This window comes from Anastrepha ludens, chromosome 3, assembly GCF_028408465.1.
Source record: "Anastrepha ludens isolate Willacy chromosome 3, idAnaLude1.1, whole genome shotgun sequence".
Taxonomy (NCBI): Eukaryota; Metazoa; Arthropoda; class Insecta; order Diptera; family Tephritidae; genus Anastrepha; species Anastrepha ludens.
This window is the reverse complement of record NC_071499.1, coordinates 111,505,262-111,521,992: the sequence shown is the minus strand read 5'-3', so window position 1 is coordinate 111,521,992 and position 16,731 is coordinate 111,505,262.

The following is a 16,731-nucleotide window of genomic DNA, read 5'->3' as shown; positions in this document are numbered from 1 at the left end:
AAGGTTCATGCATCAGCTTCTATGCAAGATATGGTCGGATGAAAGCATGCCTGCCGATTGGAATTTAAGTGTGCTCTGCATAATATATAAAAAGGGTGAACCTGCAATTTGTGCCAATTACCGCGGGACTAGTTTTCTAAATATCGCCTATAAGGTTCTAGCGAGCATATTGTGTGAAAGGCTGAAGCCCACCGTCAACCAACTGATTGGACCTTATCAGTGTGGCTTTAGACCTGGAAAGTCTACAAACGACCAAATATTCACATTATGCCAAATCTTTGAAAATACCCACGAAAGGAGAATCGACACACACCATCTTTTCGTCAACTTCAAAGCTGCATTCGCCAGCACGAAAAGGAGTTTCCTGTATGCCGCGATGTCTGAATTTGGTATCCCGCAAAACCAATACGGCTATGCAAGATGACGTTGCTCAACACTAGGAGCGCCATCAGAATTGGGAAGGACCTCTTCGAGCCGTTTGATACCAAACAAGGTTTCAGACAGGGTGACTCGCTGTCGTGTGACTTGTTTAACCGATAGCAATGTCAGCCTTGAAATCCAACGTAGAATCTCTCTTGCCAACAAGTGCTACTTTATACTAAGTAGGCAATTGAGTAGTAAAGTCCTTTCTCGACGAACAAAACTAACACTCTACAAGACTCTCATCATGCCCGTCCTAACGTATGGCGCAGAAGCGTGGACGATGACAACATCCGATGAAGCAACGCTTGGAGTGTTTGAGAGAAAGATTCTGCATAAGATTTTTGAACCTCTGCACGTTGGTAACGGCGAATATCGCAGGCGATGGAACGATGAGCTGTATGAGCTTTACGACGGCATCGACATAGCGCAGCAAATAAAGATCCAGCGGCTACCTTGGCTGGGTCATGTCGTCCGAATGGATACAAACGCTCGGGCTCTGAAAGTAGCTCCAGCCAGCTGGTGGTGGTAGAGGAAGAGGAAGGCCTCCTTTGCATAGGAAAGATCAGGTGGAGAAGGACTTGTCTTCACTTGGTGTGTCCAACTGGCGCCGGTTAGCACGAGAAAGAAACGATTGGCGCGCTTTGTTAAACTCGGCCAAAGTCGTGTAAGCGGTTATCGCGCCAATTAAGAAGAAGATCTCCATAACGTCCACACAATGGCTCTCAAATTCACCAGACGCGAATCCGATGGACTATTCTGTTAGAGCCATTTTATAGAGCAAGGTCCGAACTAAATTATTCACCAGTCCCGAGGCGTTGAAAAAAGCCATTGTCCGCGAGTGGGCCAAAATACCTGGAAGTCCCATTCGAGCAGCTTGCCATTCATTTCTGGACCGTCTGAAGGCCATAGTCAAGGCGAAAGGTGGTCATATCGAGCAAAAGTAAATTGATTCTTAATTTTTATTATTTTCATAAATTTTTTTACTTTAAATTGAACAAAAGTAGCTTTTCAAACTAAATTTATGATCTTTTTAATTGATTACACTCCGCGTGCTGGAACCTGTAATAAGTGATATAAGCTTTTGTTAGAAACAGGATAATAATCCTAAATAAAGATGAAGTAGAAATAAAAAGTAAAATATTTTTATTGCTGTAAATAAAAACCAAATTTGCATTTTTTTCATAAATTTTTCTTTATATGCGATATTCGTATCATGACGTATATTTAGAGCTGTCTTGAATTCCTTTGCTGTGCTGCTTGGTCTACCAGATTAAGTAAACATAGCAGTTTTACACTTTCCCTAAGCTCATTCTTTGCGATGCCCTGGTTTCCTTCAAGTCAGTCGAACACTTTCACGACCTCCAAGTAGCGGGCGGCTTCAACCCAAATTCCTTTTCCTCCTTCCAACCGCACAATTTCATAAGATAAGCAACACCATCGCGGAATAGTTTAGGGATTAAGAAATCTAGAAAACCTGAAATACGAATATTTTAATAGCAATACAAAAATATATAATACATAAAAATAAAATGCGTAATTTTGCTTGAAAATAAAAGTTTTGCAAAGAGGTTCGTAATGTGGTATTTTCGTGTATATTTATTCATCCCTTATAGGTGGGCAAAATCGATTAATGTGACATCCATCTTTATCGACCTGCCTGTATTTTAAGTCAGTTTGTAGTATGTAAACGTCCTCCTGCTCTGATCAACTTCAGCGATAGATCATTGACTTTAGCAACATTTCTGTTTTAAAGCCATCTAAACTCTGTTTTTACCTAATTTTTCTTAGTGACGGGTCTCAAGCTTTCTCGCTGAATATTCCTCGTGCATATTCTTCCACAACTTACACGCTACTCCACAACTTAAGGGTATCCTGGGCGTTTGTTAGCAGTTTAAATATTTATCTTTGCTGAAATTGGATCTGCCCTTGTAACCACTTAGGTCAGTTATGATAGAGGTTTCAGCCACTAGGTTCAGCAATACTCTTAGGGCAGAAGTGCAAGCATGTTGTGTTACCATATTCGGCTCAACTTTATTTCCTGGTGAACCGTGCAGTATACCTGATGAACTTTATCAGTTCTTTTAATACGATTGATGGCGATTAGCTCAAATCATCTGGAACCATTCGCTACTTGCCATTTTTCTTATGCAATTTTCGGTTTTCATTATTGCCTGCGCGTATTGGTCCTAAGATCCTCTGGCTTATATTTTTTTTATTTCGAAAATAGGTATATTCTTTTATCTAAAAACGCAACGCTGCGTTTTCTTCAACGGTGCCAGCATACTTTTCTGCAAGAGTAGTTCTTTTTGCAAGAGTATCCAATCTTGTTTTTAACTGTTCCACAAAGTGGCTCCGAAATCGCATTTCATTTTAGCTTCCGCTAAAAATCAATAAACTACTGCTGATTTTATCGACCATCATCTTCGACATTTAAGCAACTTATATGTAAACCGAGTCACAATAAAAACTGTTTCTCTATAAAAGATAAATCGAGCAAGTAGTATAAGGTCTGAAAGGCTTACCGCAACAGCCCACCACAAGACACAAGAAAATAATTTTCAGTAATATATGTTTGATGTGCATTTCGGATTCTTCAAAAACGCGTTCGTAACAATGCTTCGAAAGAGAATGCTTCAACTTAGAACAGGCGGAAAAGAACATTCAGTTGGGACTTGAATAGTAGATTCTACAAAAGCTACTAAGTCAATTATTTAAACAATGGGACTTTGTATTTGAATTGAGTCTATTGTTAATGGCAAAGAACGTGTGCCGAATTGAAATGAGCACATTTTAACTAAGACAAAACACATTCCATAGAACCAGGCCATACAAACGGTTTAGGTAGAAATTCCTTTCGCCGTTATTGGGTATAGAAGACAAAAGGAATACATTTTTGTATCCACGCGCACTAGTGCCCAAAGGTATTATAATTTTTTAGTGCAAAAATTAATATATAAATGTAATATGTTGTTTTTGGAATTAAACAAACAAACTCATAGGCAATAGAGTTTTAGCGGATGGAAATTTAGTTGTAACATATAAAAGTCTGATCTCAGTAATACCAGAGAATGTCTCTGCTAGTACTGAGCGAATTGTTACAAAACGCACTTCACATTCTGTATATCTGGCCCAGGAAAAGTGGACTGACAATCTCACAAATACCCAAATGGTGCCATTCGAAAATAAATAAAAAGAATCTGTTTTCAAATCCCTTTCTGTAAATGGATCGAGGCGAGATGGAGTAATTTGGGATTATTACAGACCGCAAACTTAATTTGAACCGAAACATTGAAGACTAAGAAAGTGGTCGCTGTCATACATACAGCAAACCGGCTGTTCACTGCGGTCATGAGGTCCATATGTGTTTCGCTCTAATGACTTCCACCGCAGCTGCAATAACGAGGAAGTAGAGGATGATGTTGAACACTTTCCTGCTACTGTTCCACTCTTGCAAGAACGCGACATCTTTGTCTAAATTCTTACTTTCTTGGATGTCTGGCACACTTAAAATCCGCAACCATTTATGTAAAGTACTCGATAGACTATTAGAGAGACGAAGAGTTTTCATCACATTGGGGAGTCCAAACAAGTGGTATCAAGAAGGGTCTCCAGACCTAAGAGGGACTTTTTACACTACCATGAAGAGTGGCGGCCACCTCACGCTTACCTGATCTATCGTGAAGCTACTACTATTGAAGCAATATAAGGTACGATCATAATAATTTGTTTAAGCTCTCTTAGAGCTTGACAGATAGATGCATTGATGATTGAATTAGATTTAGCTATGAATAAGTAGGATAAGGTTGGCGAAATTTTTTGGACCTGTATTGAGAAACATCCTCCAGTTACGACACATAGAAAAAAATTGTATATGATAATAACGAGACATTTTCTTCTTTTCTAAATTGGCTCTACTAATACGTTCGCATACGAGTATAACCAGATTATCTACTTTTTCGAGCTTAACTCCCAATCCGTAATTAAAAACCGAGATTACCCGAAATCCAAGATTCTAAAATAATGCTAGATTATAATTATAAACACCTTTCAAAACAGTCTCGACAGCTTATTGTCAATTTTGCAGATAATCTGCCGTATGTGAATGGCTAGATTAATTTTTGTGAATTCATTGCTAATCACTGCATATGTGAACGTAGAAAATCCACAATCGACCAGATATTCACAATACGCCATGCCTTGGCAATGAAAGGAGAATCGAAACACGACATCATTTTTTCGATTTAAAATCTGCATTCAACAGCACGGAAAAAGGTTGCCTATATGTCGAACCGTTTAATACCAGACGACGTTTAAGACAAGGTGAATCACTGTCGTTTGAAATGTTGTACCTGATGCAGGAAAAGATCGTGCAAGCTGCAGAACTTAATTGCTCAAGCACAATTTTCTATAAGAGCCTATTTCATCGGCTTAATCAACCGCGCTCCTAGTTCTGACCATTCCACACTGAATAAAGAAGCAAAGCGAGTATCTCTTGTCATCAAACAAACATTCGCGTATCGGCACCCACGCCACTTTCGACAGTTAAGATTTCGAGGTTGTAAGGGACTACGCTTATCTAGGAACCAACATTAATACCGATAATAATGAAAACCTGGAAATCCTTTCTCTCTCTTGCCAAAAAGTGCTACTTTGGGCAAAGTAGGCAACTGAATAATAAAGCCCTCTCTCGTAATAGAAAAAAACAAAACTAACATTCTACAAGGCGCTAATCAAGGCCCGTCCTAATGTATGATGCAGAAGTTTGGACGATGAAAACAAGTGTCCCTTGAAGTATTTGAGAGAAAGATTCTGCGAAAGATTTTTGAACCCTTGCACCTTAGCAACGGCGAGTATGGCAGACGATAGTACAATGAGCTGTATGAGCTTTATGATGACATAGACTTAGTGCAGCGAATAAAGATCCAGCGGCTTTGTTGGCTGGGTCATGTCGTCCGAATGGATGTAAACGCTCCGGCTCTGGCTTGGATAGATCAGGTTGAGAAGGACTTGGCTAAACTTGGTGTGTCCAACTGACGCCGGTTAACATGAGGAAGGGAGGACTTTGCTAAACTAGGCCAAAATCGTATAAGAAGATATGTAAACATTTTTAAACGTAGTGTAATGGGTGCCAGTAGTAGTAAGTAAACGGGTGCTATAAGATGGCAAAGATTGTGTGAAATATAAGGTCGCCAATAACACCAGTAATTCCATACAATTCCTAACAAAAGTTATAAAGAATTTTATGTCTAAATGGATCCAAAATTTCTAAACTGTTCTGATGTACAAGTGCTAACAAATAGTAAAAGTTTGGCCACTACAAAATTTATGCGACTTAAAAACATAAGTTCTGAGTCCAAATATACTGCTATATCTTAAACCCTACTAACCAGATTCAGCTGAGAACAGAAAATTGTGAGAAATATGTGAAATACTCGATATAGTAGAATGAAGGCGCATAAGAAGACGAGATTGGAGTAACTTCTCCTCAGAATGATCGAAGAGCGCTTGTCGAAACTGGTGATGGCCGGGAAACCAAACCCTACACGCCCTCGAGGAAGACCACCAAAGAGATGGGAAGAGTGCTGGACATCGGAATCAACGTCCGATCATTAATAGCTCTGATTTTTGTATTGCATATAAATAAGTATATGAGCTTTTGTTAGAAATAGGATAATAATCTTCTTTTTCTTTGTGAATAAAAATGAAAGTTTGTCTGTGTGTCCTCGATGAAGTCAAAAAGTACTTCTATATATACCTATAAAAATTCAGCCGTTTTTCGCGTTGTGATGAACTTTACGGAGAATGGCTCAACCGATTTTAACCAAACTTTGTCACATTGAAGAAACACATGAGGAGAAGGTTTGTGTTTTAAAATTTTAAGAATCGGATACCAGGGTCTCGAGAAATAGGCCAAAACGTGGACCCGGGCAACCCTAGGATGTGTTTGTACAATATGGGTAGCAAATGGAGGCTGGTGATGATTTCTATAGTATAGAGTATTTTTCATGCCGTTCCGTGACTAGAGTCTCGAGATATAGGCCAAAACGTTGACCCGGGTAACCTTTGGTTGTGTATGTACAATATGGGTATCAAATGGAAGCTGTTGGTGAATGCTTTAGTACAGAGTATTTTTCATGCCGCTCAGCGAATGGGTATCAAATGAAAGCTGTTGATAAGTGCTTTATTACGGGGAAATTTTTATACCTATTGATGACTAGGGTCTCGAAATATATGCCAAAACGTGGACCCGCCGTGTCTTTGCACCTTCGCACATTGTTAAGTAAGTATTGAAAATGGGTTTCGTAAAGTTTGGTTGTAATTCGGAACACCGGCAACGCGTACAGCGTTCTTTTGAACCAGCCATAATGTCGTTTACTTTTTTAACGCTTGGGGCGGAACTGAACTGTCAAATTGACAGTGTGAGTTACAATGTGTCAATATTTCTTTCTGATTTGGACGCCATAAGGAGAAGACGTAAGTGCAAAGTGTAAACATTTTTTGTGAATTTTTTTGGAGTGGATTTTGGAACAGTGAATAATTTCTTACGAAATTTGAGAATTTAATGTGAAATCCGAATGATCAAATGAAATTATGTTTTGTGGATTTATTTTTTCGGTTCATATGCGATAAGCTACGATACACCATGAGTGAAAACAATGGTTAAAAAAAATGAAAAAAACAAAAGAAATTGTTAAAGGATGCTACAGAAGAGCACGAAAAATGCGTAACTTTGATGAACAAATTAATAGTCTTATCATGCAAATTGTCAACAATTTTCAGAAGAAAAGAGATGATTTAAGAAAATCACAACAACTATGTGGGCCGCCAAAAAAGAGGCTGGAGGAAATTTTGTTCGTCAATCGAATCCACCAGGGATTCTGCTAGGCTCAGCCGTGTTCTTTCCAAAGACCACTCAATGGCTTTTTGGGTCAAGAAATCTGATGGAACTTGGACTGCTACAGCAGAGGAATCGCTAGAGCTTCTGCTAAACACGCATTTTCCGGGATGCAGCGCTTACGAAAGTGAGAGGGGAAACATTAGGCGGAGCCAATATAATCCACAGTATCTTGCAAATGAAATTATTACCAAAGAAAAAGTTGCATGGGCAATCAAATCTTTCTCACCTTTTAAATCTCCGGGGCCAGATGGGATCATTCCAAAGATGTTACAGGAAACCTTGGACTGCATCCTACCATGGCTAGAGGAAATTTTTAAAGCGTGTTTAAACTTAGGCCATATTCCAGATAGCTGGAAACTAGTCAAGGTCGTCTTCATACCAAAAGTAGGTAGAAGAGGACATGAATCAGCGAAGGACTTCAGGCCAATCAGTCTTTCGTCTTTCCTGTTAAAAACCTTTGAAAGACTTTTGGATATGCACCTCAGAAGCTCTTTGGAGAGCTCTGGTATATCAACTGCACAACACGCATACCTTAAAGGCAAATCTACGGAGACAGCGCTTCACGAGGTAATCCGAACTATAGAGGGCTCTCTAGAGAGCAAACATTATACCATGGCGGCATTCTTGGATATCGAAGGCGCCTTTAACAATGTTAGCACAGATGCCATCCAACGGGCGTTGATAGACCTGGAGGTGGACAGTTACGTTAGTAACTGGGTCATCTCCATGCTAGAAACCAGGATCATCAAAGCTAATATGGGTAATATCAACATAACCAAGAAGGTCCACGGGGGCACTCCACAAGGGGGAGTATTATCTCCACTTCTTTGGCTATGTGTGATCAGCAAAATCTTAATAAAACTTAACGGAGGTGGGGTAAAAGTGGTGACGTACGCTGATGATGTGGTGCTAATGGTGTCAGGACTGTGTCCAAATACGATCAGTGGGATCATCCAAAGGGCGTTAGGCGAGCTTAACTCTTGGACCACAGGATGTGGGCTAAGTTTAAATCCGCGTAAAACAGAACTTATGCTTTTTACCACCAGATACAAGGTACCAACTTTCACCCTACCAAATATCAACGGACAAACTTTGTCACTATCAACCAGTGCAAAGTACTTAGGAGTAATTCTGGACTCCAAACTTAGCTGGAAGTTAAACGTCGAAGAACGGGTAAGGAAAGCAGAAATTGCTTTATATGCCTGTAAACGTATGCTTGGAAGAGATGGGGTCTTCAACCTAAGCATACATTATGGCTGTATAAGACGGTTATACGACCCATTTTATCGTATGGCTCGGTAGTTTGGTGGAAAGCTCTAGAGAGAGAGTACAATACCAAATTACTCGGCAGAGTACAAATATCAGCCTGTGCAATAACGGTCGGTGCAATCAGATCATGTCCTAGAGAGGCTCTCAATGCACTGACACACGTTATTCCAATAGACCTACATATAAAGAAGACGGCAACCATGAGTGCATTTAGGTTAAATGAAGCGGGTCGCTGGAAAGAAAAAACTTATGGTCACGCTAGTCTATTATTGCGACAAACTCAGTTAACCTCGGTGAGGACTGACTACATCGTCCCGATGGTAACGTTCAATAGGAATTTTTCCACACTCTTTCCATCTAAAAAAGAATGGAATAAGGGATTCTCTCTAAACAACTTCGATACCACAGTCTATACAGATGGCAGTAAAATGGATTGTGGTGTCGGAGCTGGTATATATTCTCATAGACTTGGAATTGAAAAATCTGTGCGTCTCCCTAATACCAGTAGCGTCTTCCAAGCGGAAGTACTAGCAATTGGGGAAGCCTGTAGGTTACTAATCGCAGATTTCTCTTTTAAGGGCAATATCGCTATTCTTTCGGATAGCCAAGCTGCAATCCAGGCGCTGGATGCGACTATAACAACCTCCAAAGTAGTGGAGCAAAGTAGGAATAGCCTCACCGACTTGAGTGAAAACCATAGAGTAACCTTAATTTGGGTCCCGGGACACCGGAACATAGAAGGTAACGAAAAAGCTGATGAACTGGCAAGAGGGGGATCTGCCATGAATAGCGCTCTTGCAGTACCAGTACTCACTCCACTAGGTGCGGTCAAGAATGCAATTTCCCTAAAATACCTTCGAATTGCAGAGTGTAGATGCAGAGTCCAGACGAAATGCAAAATTAGCAGAACGTTATGGCCCACCTACAACCTCAAGCAATCGTCGACATTAATAAACATGAAACGACGGAACACCTGTAGACTAACGGCAGTCATAACTGGCTTCTGGTCTATCGGAGAACAAGCCGCCAAAATGGGCATCCCTCACAACACATACTGTCATAGTTGTAAACAAGCGGAGAAAAAAGAAACAATCTTCCATTTTCTCTGTGAATGCCCTGCCCTATGGAAGGACATAATGTCAACCCTGGGCAAACCGCTGTTCGAGAGTCCCGAGCAGCTGTCTGGCTTAGACGTCAACAACCTAATAAGGTTCCTAAACCGCACAGACTGGATATAGTCCTGCTGTAAATAACTGTTAAACAATTTGGTAACGATGATGTGGCAACAAAATGGTGCGGAAGCGCTAGTTCGATTCTGGATGAATCACCACTCTAACCAACCAACCAACCATGTGGGATTTTAAGCACATATGCATCGAAAATATAATCCACAAAATTGAAAAAAAACATGTTTTAAAATCTCAGAATACCATAATTACAATCATGTTTATTACAGTACAAATGCCAAGACAATCACGTAATCATATTGGTCGTTCGACAAATAATAATAGGCGCATGAGAAATGCCCGGAATAACGCGACATCAGAAGAATGTCAAGAACAAAATGAAGTAGTCAAACGATTGATGAATAATGTTATCGAAGCAACTATTTTAATTGGCAAATTCAAGAATGTAGACGTTCTAATACCCAGAATTCCTATGATTCCACCTGAACTGCCATTTGAATTCAAGCGTTTGCAACTGCCCATTCGTTTAGCATTTGCAATAACTATCAATAAATCACAAGGGCAAACTTTAGAAATATGCGGGATGAATTTAGAAGAACCAGTATTCACCCATGGTCAACTATAGGTTGGCTGTTCACGTGTTGGGAAGCCAACAACATTATATATTTACTCAAAAACAAATAGAAAAACAAAAAATATTGTTTATGCCAAAGCGCTTTAATAAAGAATAAAGAAATAAATAATAAATAAGAAAACCATATCTTTTCTGTTCTAAACCATATCTATTCTATTTTAGTGTGCCCAGCGAAGCGGGCCGGGTTTGCTAGTTTTATTATAAAAATTGATATACATACATATATGTATTTTTCCACGGAGAAGGTTTGTATGATATGCTCATTGCTGCCATTCGTCACCTGCGGCGCTGCAGAGTAGCAACTTCTGCCCCGTTCAACCGATTGTCATAAAAATTAGTATGACCATGTATTTTTGCACAGAGGAAACGAATATGACATGTTCATAGATGTAACATAGATTTTGATTGAAGACATATATTTGACAAACGCTAACAAAGCACTGGTGCAACTGGGATTGCCTGCTTCAAACCGGCCTGCAAACAACCTTTTCGATCGTGGTTTGCAATGAGAAACACCCTATGATTCGGACGAACTGGGGACATTCGTTAGAACAAATCTTCCGCAGTTGATTCCAGAACAACGCATTGCGTTGGACAGAATTATGCGTTGAATCACAAAACAAAGCGGTGGACAATTTTTCATAGATGCGCCCGGTAGTATAGGCAAGACTTTTCTTCTTTCACTAATTTTGGCAACCATACGATCACAAAATATTATTGCACTGGCTATTGCATCATCTGGAATTGCGGCGACCCCATTTGGATGGTGGCCGAACAGCGCTTTCAGCATTGAAACTGCCGTTGAATTTGCAAAACACTGAGGTGCCAACCTGCAACATTAGCAAAAACTCTGGAATGGGAAAAGTGCTCCAAACGTGACAAATTATCATATGGGACGAATGTACAATGTCTAACAAGAAACCATTGGGAGCGCTTGACCGTGCACTGCGAGATTTGAGAGGAAACATACGGATCTTCGGTGGCGCACTCATTTTATTGTCTGGTGATTTTCGACAAACACTGCCCATTATACCACGTTCAACACCTGCTGATGAACTTAATGCATGTCTTAAGTCACCAGTTCTATGGCGTCATTTACAGAAATTGACTTTGAAAACTAACATGCGCGTACAACTACAGCGGGATGCATCGGCTGGAAATTTTGCAAAGCAATTATTGCATATTGGAAATGGGTGAATGGAAATTGATGAATCTACTCAATGTATCACCCTGCCAGCAAACTTCTGTAAGACCCCAGAAAGCATCAACGAAAAAGTTTTTCCAAACATTGCACAAAACTACAAAAACCATCAGTGGCTTAGTGCGCGTGCTATATAAGCAGCCAAAAACATCGATGTCAGTACCATCAACCTCATCATTCAGTAAGGAATACCCAGTGAAACGACCACATATAAGTCCACCGATACTATGGAGAATCAAGACGCGGTTGTCAACTATCCAACTGAGCTCTTGAACTCGCTTGATTTGCCAGGTATGCCGCCGCATAGTTCTTACATTCAAAATTGGAGTACACATCATTCTTCTTCGAAACATAAATCCACCACGACTTTGCAACGGAACCAGACTCTCAGTCAAGAAAATGATGAACAATGTTATCGAGGCAACAATTTTGACTCGAAAATTCAAAGGTGAAGACGTACTGTTGTCACGTATCCTAATGATCCCGACAGATATGCCATTCGAATTCAAACGTTTACGGTTCCCGGTAGGACTCGCTTTCGCAACGACTATTAACAATGCACAAGGACAATCGCTACAAGTGAGGGGATTAAATTTGGATAATCCATGCTTCTCTATGTGGCTTGCTCACATGTCGGAAAACCTTCTGATTTATTCGTCTACGCACCAGATGGAAAAAGAAGAAATGCTGTGGATGCCACAGCACTTCAATAAACATCGAGTTGAAACTAAACTTTGTAATGTCACAATTTTTTCGAAATAAACAAAATCAATAAAAGGTTTAGAATGAATTGAATATTTGTGTACTGATTTTTCTTTAAAGTTATTTGTCTTAAATTTATTTTAGTTGTTGGCGTAGCAACGCGCGCAGGGTAAAGCTAGTCCTAAATAAAGATGAAGCAGAAATAAAAAGTAAAAGATTTTTAATGCTGAACTACCAAATTATTCTTCACTCGACATTCGAAAAAAGCATAGAAGTGAAAACTAAAAACAAAATTTACATTTTTTTCATTAATTTTTCTTTAAATGCGATATTAGTAGGACGACCTACATATATTTAGAGCTGTGAATTTATTTGCTGTGCTGCTTGGTCCACCAGATTAAGTAAATATAGCAGTATTACACTTTCGCTTAGCTCATTCTTTGCGATTTCCTTTTTTCCTTCAGTTCACTTAACATCCCTATTGACTGCCTCAACTATCTTGTTAGGAGCCTTTGCAATAATACGCACTATTTTTCTTATCAGAGGACCCAGTTTATGGCCTACACGTGTTTTGCCCAACCAGTCTAAAACTCTACTGATTAGATTAGATAATACTTGTAATCCAGAGATGTCTTTTGATGGGGGCTTTTTCCCTGGAAAACATGGAATACGAATATTTTGATAGAAATACCAAAATATATAATACATCTAAATAAAATGAGTAACTTTGCTTGTGAATAAACCGAGTCACAGTAAAAACTGTTTCTCTCTAAAAGAAAAAACTAGTAAGTAGTATAAGGTCTGAAAGGTTTACCGCAACAGCCCACCACAAGAGACAAGAAAATAATTTTCAGTAATATATTTTTGCTGTGCATTTCGGATTCTTCAAAAATGCGTTCGCAACAATGCTGCGAAAGAGAATGTTTCAACTTAGAACAGGCGGAAAAGAACATTCAGTTGGGACTTAAATAGTAGCAACTACAACAGCTACTAAGTCAATTATTTAAACAATGGGACTTTGTATTTGAATTGAGTCTATTGTTAATGTCAAAGAACGTGTGCCGAATTGAAATGAGCACATTTTAACTAAGACAAAACACATTCCATAAAACCAGGCCATACAAATGGTTTGGGTAGAACTTCCTTTAGTTATTGTGTACAGAAGAAAAGTTCAATACATTTTTGTATTCACGCCCACTAGTGCCGAAAGTATTATAATTTTTTAGTGCAAAAATTAATCTATAAATATAATATACTGATTTTGGAACTAAACAAACAAACTCATAGGCAATAAGAGTTTTAGCGGACGGAAATTTAGTTGTAACACATAAAAGTCTGATCTCAATAATACTTTATTTGTGTGGTGGGATCTCAATGAGGCATATAGCACGGACGAGGCTTATTAAGTCGTTATCGAGATACACCCATGTGCCCAAAGTGAGAGGGTCTAATTTTTCAAAATTTTGCTTGTATCGTATTTATAATTTGGGCTCGTTATATGAGCCAAATTTGCGGCATTATAACATACAAACTTAACACGCTTTCCAATCTATTACAAGCCGCGCCGCAATAGTCCTCTAGAGTTAAGACTGCAATGCTATAGTTTGTGGATGGTATTAGCTGCATGTGGGAAGCATTTCCTAGTTCTGAGTGTTCCGTATGTTTGGTCCAGGAAGAGTGGACTGAATGTCTATCCCACAAAAACCCAAATGGTTTCATTCACAAACAAATAAAAAGTATCTGCTTTCAAATCCCTTTCTGTAAATGAAGTGAGGCAAAATGAATAACTTGGGATTCTTCTTCTTCTTCTTTCATAACGTTACAACGCGGGGTGCGTCAAAGCTTCCTTCAAAATGCTCCTCCAAAGCGGTCTATCTTGAGCTGTTGCTTCGTAGTTACGTATTCCCAGCTTTTTAAGATCGTGTTCCACTGCGTCTATCCAAGGGATCCTCGGTCTGCCTTTGGCCTTCACGCCCATTAGCTTTCCTGTCAAGGCTTTCTTCACTGTACAGTCAACAGGCATACGGATCACATGACCTAGCCATCTTATGCGCTGCGCTTCAACAAAACGCACAGCTGTCTCGTTCTGAGTTAAATCGTTCAGTTCAGAGTTCAATCGGATTCTATAGGTACCATCATCCATTCTTATTGAGCCAAAGATCTTTCTTAAATTCTTTCTTTCCATGCGAGCCATCTGAGCGCAATCATCAACCTTAAGAGTCCATACCTCACAATCATATGTTAGGATTGGTCGAATAAGGGTCTTGCACATAGTGAACATTGTAGCTTTAGACAAAAGTCGGGACTTGAACAAGTTAAGGTGTGCGTAATATGCTTTGTTGGCGGCGTTGATGCGATCCCTGATGGCTGAAGTTGAATCACCGCTACATGCGAACATAACTCCTAGGTACTTAAAATGTTGCACTGCTTCAAAAGTATAGATTCCCACATGGAAATTTGGCATCTGTGCAGGCCGCCTCGATTTCAACAGATATTTGGTTTTGCCCTCGTTAACAAAAAGGCCAATATCGCTCGCAATTTTGTTAATTTTTAAGAAAATTTCTTTTAAGTCATTCCTACTTCTTGAGATAATAGCGATGTCATCCGCATAAGCACATATTTGGGTTGTTTTAGTTATCAAGGTACCACCTTTGTTGACTTCCCTTAAACAAAGTGCAGCATCAAATTTAATATGACTGTTGATAAGGCATCACCTTGTTTTACACCTGTTTCAATAGGGAACGACTCTGTGTGCTTCCGTTGAATGATCACTTTTGCTTGTGTAAGTTAATAATTAAAATATTAACCTTCATAAAGTTCAATACCCCTGGTCGCAATTCAATTGCTGACACAACAATTGCTGACACAGTTCCGCTCGCTCCAAATTTAATTATTTTATTAACCCAAAATGCTGACGACCTAAAATAAGCTCACGTTGCATTCAACGTGATGATTGCTGCTTGATAGGTTAATATAAAGTAGATAGTAAATAACAATGTAATAATTAGTATTAATAATAGGACTATGAATAAGTTCGTGCGGTTTTACAACAGATGGCGTAACTTGATTATTATTCCATCGATCCACATTTCCAAACATTCATTGGAGAGCTACTGTCGTAAGACACAAACGTCAGTATAAGTTTTTTATTTGAAGCGTAAACAACAATATTTTTACCACACTTGAAAATGTCGAATTTCGTGCCAATTAATGTGTTTTTGCGGGGAATTCTTCTTCATTATTTTAATATGAAGAAAAAAGCAGCCGAAAGTCATCGTATCTTGGTGGAAGTTTATGGTGAGCATGCTCTATCTGAGCGAACGTGCCAGAAGTGGTTTGCACGCTTTAAAAGTGGTGATTTTGGCTTGGAAGACGAAGAACGCGAGGGTGCGCCGCCAAAGTTCATGGATACCGAATTGGAGGAATTGCTCGATCAAGATCCGGCTCAAACGCAAGAAGAGGTTGCAAAAACTTTGGGAGTTGATCAATCAACCATTTCCAAACGTTTAAAAGCCATGGGAATGATCCGAAAGGTAGGCCATTGGGTGCCGTATGAATTGAAGCCAAGAGACGTTGAACGCCGTTTTATGGCATGCGAACAACTGCTTCAACGGCACAAAAGAAAGGGTTTTTTGCATCGAATTGTGACTGGCGATGAAAAGTGGGTCCATTACGACAATCCAAAACGTCGGGCAACGTATGGATACCCTGGCCATGCTTCAACATCGACGTCGGCGCAGAATATTCATGGCCTGAAGGTTATGCTGTGTATCTGGTGGGACCAGCTGGGTGTTGTGTATTATGAGCTACTGAAACCGAATGAAACGATTACGGGGGATGTCTACCGACGACAATTGATGCGTTTGAGCCGAGCACTGCGAGAAAAACGGCCGCAATACGCCGATAGACACGACAAAGTTATTTTGCAACATGACAATGCTCGGCCACATGTTGCACAAGTGGTCAAAACATACTTAGAAACGCTCAAATGGGATGTCCTACCCCACCCGCCGTATAGTCCAGACCTTGCGCCATCCGATTACTATCTCTTCCGATCGATGCAACATGGCCTGGCTGACCAGCACTTCCGTAATTACGATGAAGTCAAAAAATGGATCGATTCGTGGATTGCGGCAAAACCGACCGAATTTTTCACAAAGGGAATCCGTGAATTGCCAGAAAGATGGGAAAAAGTAGTAGTAAGCGATGGACAATATTTTGAATATTAAATTTGTAACCATTTTACGTCAATAAAGTTTCAAATTTCGAAAAAAACCCGCACGAACTTATTCATAGTCCTATTAATAAAGTCCGATCAAGAAGACGTAGTCTTCCGGCAAATAATAATTTATTAATAAAAGATATAGTGGACATAGTCCACTCTTTTTAAATAATAAAATAAAGATATAGAGGACAT